Here is a 6,322-nt window from a genome sequence, read left to right as displayed (position 1 = left end):
CTATCCTCAACTGTGATTGGTCCGCTGTTTCCGCGTAGTGCGGGGTAGGTCTCAGAGAAGTTTCGTGTCCTCCGTGCAAGTTGCGATTAATATTAACATTTTTCTATAAAAAAATGTGCAATAATGTCTTAAATTACGAAAAACTTGTCGTACTCTTATCGCGGAACAAATTAGTATATAAATTTCGGGTGGCGATCAATCGGCATTCTTTTTATCCGTGAAAATTGTCAGTCGCCGAACATTCCGGACAAAGTTGAACGGTCCGCCATTACATGTTCGTCACTACGCGGGAAAGTAAGGTAATTCTCCTCCTTCTTAATCTTATTGTATCGCGTCAGATCATGCATAATTGACGTTAATTAGCATTTTGGTTGATAAAATACAAGAATCTTGCAATAGGGTGGGTAATTATTTGTGTGAAGTGAATTATTGTCGTGACAGATGTTCGCGAATCTTCTCGTATTACGTTCGAGCATGCATCGAATACTTTAATCGCAATTAATTAGCAGTTAAATTGATGAAATATTAAAAATCGTGAAATAAAGTGCGTATGTTATCTGAGTGAAATGACTGGAATGACATATCTCAATTTATTTCACAGCAGATACTCGCGAATCTCGGTTAGCGTAGCCTTGACCCGTTTGATTAAAAAGAATTGAGTCGAAATAAAGAAACGGGGCTGAATTTTCGCGAATATCAATTATATCGTGGAACTTCAATGATATGTATTTGTGTATTTCAGAATCCGGCCGAGCCCCAGTTCCTCTAGCCATCCTGGAGCACCGGTGCTGTCAACAGGATCACCAGACGGGTATTCACGTTTCATCAGAAAAGGAAGGAGACGAGGTACTCATGGTTCATCAGAGATTAAAGAAGGAGACCAGGTATCCATGGTTCGTCAGAGATTAATTGGTAAGGTGTTGAGTCAATTGACTATTGATCGATGTTCTCGCGAATTTCTTTCCTATCGATTTAATTTTTATCCGTGTGTGAGTCAATAATGACATAATTCTGATTCATCTCATCGAAGAACTCGTAGTGAGTGCTATTTCACTTACTGCGAGCTAAAGAAGATAATCCTGATTGTGAAGAGCGAAGAACTCGTAGTGAGCATTTTTACTCATTGCGAGCCAAGGGCCTCGTATAAGTATGACCTCGTGTAGGTATAATCTTGTATGTCTCAATAATCATTTTTTAGGAAAAGGTTAATTTTTTATTCTTGTGTAAAACAAACGATATGCATTCTGAGTCTCGTAGGAACAGTTAAAAACTAAGACGTCCGAAAATAGTGGGTCAGGCAGAGTCTAAAAACTGCCGAAGGGTACACGCGATCGAGGAATACAGCTGTCAGGCTATAAATCGTACGAGAGTTTGCTTTATATTCTGTAAATTTATTTGGACATTTTTCTGCCGCGTTTATATCATTCCCCACGCGCTCCCAACGTTCGGTCATGGCAATCAAGGGTGCTTCACTTTCCTTAGTATACTCGATTACCTGGAATCGAAAGTTTGTAGGTTCTTCGATCGAATCACGACTAATAGTTTTAGTAAGAATATTAATCATTGACAAAACAATGATTAACATTCTTTGAAAAATAGTTACTATTACTTCTGACTAAGAAATTTTTATTTTGATTTCTCTTACAAAATATTTGTACAATCTTTGATAGCTATTTTATTTGTCAACGAAAGAAATATCAATTATTTCTACTATTGCCCGAGTATTTCATATTCGACACGATTTCCATAGCATTCTGTCATGTTTAATAAGCTAGTCTGGCTAGCCGTTATAATTACTCTGTCTGTACGAGACCAGGATGCGTCTCGTTGGACGAAACGCGTGCGATGGCGAGGTTGACCCGTTTAAAAAAGATCACCCTCGCATCTGTTGCGCTCAGCAACAGATCCTCCGCGTCGGAGGAGAGAAACACGTTTCTCTTTTTTCTCAGTCACTCTTCAATTCCATGAATTTCCAACAATAAGCATTTCATTTGTACCTATTCCATTGCAATTGTCTTTAATAAGCCATATTTCAAACCGAAGGCTTTTCATTCAATTTTATCGCAATTGTTTCCAACAAATTACGCTCGTCGACATTTAATTTTTGATCGTTTCCGTATCGTAATAAGAATGATATTTTTAAAAGGAAAATAAGCTTAGTTGATCCCAAAGGGTATGCCCTCTTCCCAAAGCGAAGGACAGAGAAACCGCGGAATGATAGGTGGGGGTACCGCGAAGAGGAAAGAGCAAAGACGCCGCGAAGGAGGACAGCAGAGCGGGGCCGAGTGGTGGGGAGACAGGCAGCCGTGGAACGCGCATCGACAAGGACGCTGTTATGATTCCACCGGGCGACGGAACGGGTCCGAGCGACGGAGAAAGAGGAAACCGTTCCGAAACTGGCCGTACGCGGAGGGGAGAGGGTAGAATCAGCCGGGCTTTTGAAAAAGTTTTATCTTGCCGGCGCGCTACGGCCTTTCAGACGCTACCGAACACCGGTACGCAGTTGTTGCCCGGTCCGCGTTGTCGACTTCAGAGCGTCGCGATTTTTTTTGTTCGTCGAGAACAGCCCGCAGTGACCAGTGAGTGAGGGATTCAGCAGCCGAGGGGCACCGGCCATGCGTTGACCGGCTCGTTCGACAGTGGTTTACCTGAGAATTTCGACCAACAAGTGGACGCGACCAACCATGAGGGACTACACCTTGGTGCTGCTGGCGCTGCTCGGGGCCTCTGTCATCGTCGCTGCTTCTCAAGTGAGTAAATTCAACCCTTCAAGCGACGAGCTTCGTCTCTTAAAAATCCGAGTTAATGGTAGCCAAGTAGTGAGTAATGTTACAAGTACTTACGTAGGTATTACGTTCCGATCGAGCACGATCAATTTCATATTGAAGAAGCAACGAGGTTCATTTTTGCATTATAGGAATGCAAGTTAACAGTTACCTGGTTAAATGAATCGTACGTAATCGCTGCGATCAACCACGATAAATTTGACATTGAATATAAAATGATCAATGCCAATATCGAAAGTTCATTCACGCGATTGATATCCCCCCTTAATTCGATCAAATCTGCAAATTGAACTACATACGAAGTTCAGTATAGGCTCTACCAAACGACTCTTGAACTCAAAGCAATCTCTGCGAGTTTAAAAGCAAAAAGTAATACGTAATCAACTTCAATATTTCGTGTACATGTGTAAGCATTTTATTAAAAACCGAGAGTCTCAACCTGTGGATTCGGTGAGATGAAAATGTCTCGGTTTAAGAGTCGGAGAGAGCCAAATTGGCACGTTGCTACTCGGGATTTTTGGCAACAGCCGAAAGTGGTAAAGTTCAGTCACCGCGATTATTCGGCTCGTACCGGTGTTACGTGGAAAGCGATAAGAGATCTTTCGCATACTTTACGACGCGGTTCCTTATCTGTCGCTTCGATAGCTTTAATACATGGCAAACAATTGCCTTCTGGCATTTTTCTAATACGCCGAAATTATGATTCATGTAAGATAGGCGGTGGATCGAGCGGTACGAAAGATCCTTAAAAAAAATGATATGTAGTAAATGAAATAATTAACAGCAAACTGTTTTATGATAATGTACATTAGCAGATGATTTAGAATATTTTACGTGCAACTTTTGTACGTGTAAATTATTCGAGTTGTTGCAACACGCGTGTCCTTGAAAACAAATTCGGTACGCTCGGGGTTGGGGGCAACCCGAGCTGCTCACGCGTTGCTTTTTTTTTTACACCTTCGGTTTGTTTACTGCACGTACTCCGTACGTATTATTTCTCAAATACATCGCAGGATACATTAATATTAAATTCTAATTCAGTTCAGAGTTCGAACGACAAGGATAGGAAGATCGCGATTAGAAAATGAAGCGTATTGTTGAAATTCTAGTTTATTAATTATTGTAATCAATTCCGTAGGCTCTTACGCTGTAACGATTATCAGGAAATCACGTCACCGTAATCACTTTTTTAACACAGTTTGCATACTACAATGATAAAGACGTATATTAGTTTACAAGGCTATTAGTCGAACGATGTTGTCGTTCAATGTAGTTGAGCGCGATAATGGAGTGATTCATTATTAAATTCAAATAGTGTAGTTAGATCATCGAGGATAATTTGTATGTAATGAATGAAATTGTATTGAGACAATTTTCTTGATTGAGGAAATCTCGTTTGCCGGCAATATTTCTGTTATGTAAAGGAGTATCGTTCAGAGAGAGGTGTTGCAAAATATTTTAGTTTGTCATAATTAAATATAGTAACTAGAGATAGTTAAGCTCGCGGCTTGATTATTATTCGCGCGATGCTAGTAAGTAATTCGCGGTTGCCCGATCGTATTCCGATCACACCGGCAAGTTCTCGGTTCGGTGTCAGCTTTGCAAACTGCCAATCCGTCGAAATGTCATCCAAGAATTTTTGCTTGCTTAGCCGCGACTTCCTCTAAATTAGTAGAAAAATAATTCCTCGTTGAAATGATCTTATTTTGGTGTTAAATGCAAATCCCGGTTCTCGAAAACTGTTTCGTGAGAAAGTTATTTTCGATACCTCTTGAATCCCTTGTTAAATCAATCAAATTCCGTCATTTACGGAGTCATTTAATTAATAATAACTTAGAAATTCTACTTGTTTTTGATTCATTTTGCACAGACACGATTAGCTATTCTTACATCATTTATTTAATTTGACATGGTATTACAATATTTAGTTTAATGTTTGCCGACGTATCATTCATCTTTCTCACCGAAATGTTGAGCTACTTTTAACCAGATGTAAAATCGACATTGAATCATTCATTTATTTACGTTTATCTTTCATTTACATATGTGATACTCGATTATGTCGTTATATCGATTCATTAGTTTCTAATTAGCAACCTTGGTATTCTGCAACGGGATTCATTTCTCTTTTTGCAAGTCTAATTGATGACATAAACCGATCGATTTAGATCTGTCGGGAATATTTTGCGGGGGAGCGTCTTTGACGATCGCGCACTGTGCTATGTATTGAATTATCGCGTGATAACTCGCGGATGATTGCGTTATCTGTTCACGGTACCCAGCATCGCGAAACTCGGTCTTCAGGGCAGTCTGCAAAATTTCTGCAGACGCGAGTATACACAGTAAATCTGCGTATCGTAATTATTCAATTAATCATCGATGTCTTTCACCTAAATAAAATAGTTCAATAGTTGTATTTTAAAAATTCACTATTTCGAAATTGATTGACCGTCGCGGCCAGTTTCAAGCTTTTAAACAGCGCATTAATTTGCACGTTTAATGTCTTAATAAAAACCGGAGTCCAATTCAAACGGACTTAGCCGCGAATTTGAACGGGGGAAAAAAGGGCGAGGTGAAAAACCTTTTTGCTGTATCTTTTTCTCGGCCGGTGGACAAGTCCAGCTGGCCATTTCCAGGGCCGGGAAAAAGCTCCGAAGATTTGTACCTTATGAAAAATATGGTAATGCGCGATACGACCGTCTCACCACCGTTCACCATTTAGAACGTATTGCAAAACGTTCAGATGGAACGGCGCGAACAAATAAAAATTGATATTTCAAGGAATAATCGTATACGAAACGTTACGATCGTATAAATTCATCTCGTGTTTTAATTCCGACGATGTTTAATGACTTCTAAATTGGAATATTTGTCAGGTTTTATTGAATACCTGTTAAAACTTTCTGTGAACGTTTCCGGTATACTCCGCGATTTCTTGAAGATTTTTTAGGTTTCTATCGAGATGCGACGTAATTTGAAAAGTTGCGGTACTCGTACAAATGCACGATCGCGATCCGGCTTTTTCATTTTTGATTGTGCGGTTTCTCCCGAGGAAATTAGACGTTTGGTTTAATTAGAATGTTCGATCGATGGTTCCGGTTGACGGATGGAGTTCGAGCGAAATGTCATACGCTCGTTATTAATGGAATTCGGGTAATTTTAGAAATACTTTTCCAATCAGATTGGCTTCTGACGGCTAACAGACGTTCCATTTCGATTCCCATGAAATCTGTCCAAGATCCGTGGAGTCAGTAGGCTAACCAGTCTTCGCCAGAACAATTAAGTAGATTTTAGACCGTGCATTCTACGTATTTATAGAATTGGACGTTCAGCAGCTCAGAGATGTATTAATCATTGATGAGAACCGACGATTAATGCAACAGATTTTACACATTTATAAAACAGACAGAATGTGAGAAGTAAATTATTTAAAGGACATCCAAATTCATCTTCTACATGGATTCTGTAATTTATTGTGAGAGACAAAATAATTCGTAGATGCATTTCGAAATACAGATTAGATTTTCGAGCTGATC

This window comes from Ceratina calcarata, unplaced genomic scaffold (assembly GCF_001652005.2).
Source record: "Ceratina calcarata isolate Rehan_Ccalc_2016 unplaced genomic scaffold, ASM165200v1 scaffold336.2, whole genome shotgun sequence".
Lineage (NCBI taxonomy): Eukaryota > Metazoa > Arthropoda > Insecta > Hymenoptera > Apidae > Ceratina > Ceratina calcarata.
This window is presented reverse-complemented; position numbering follows the sequence as displayed.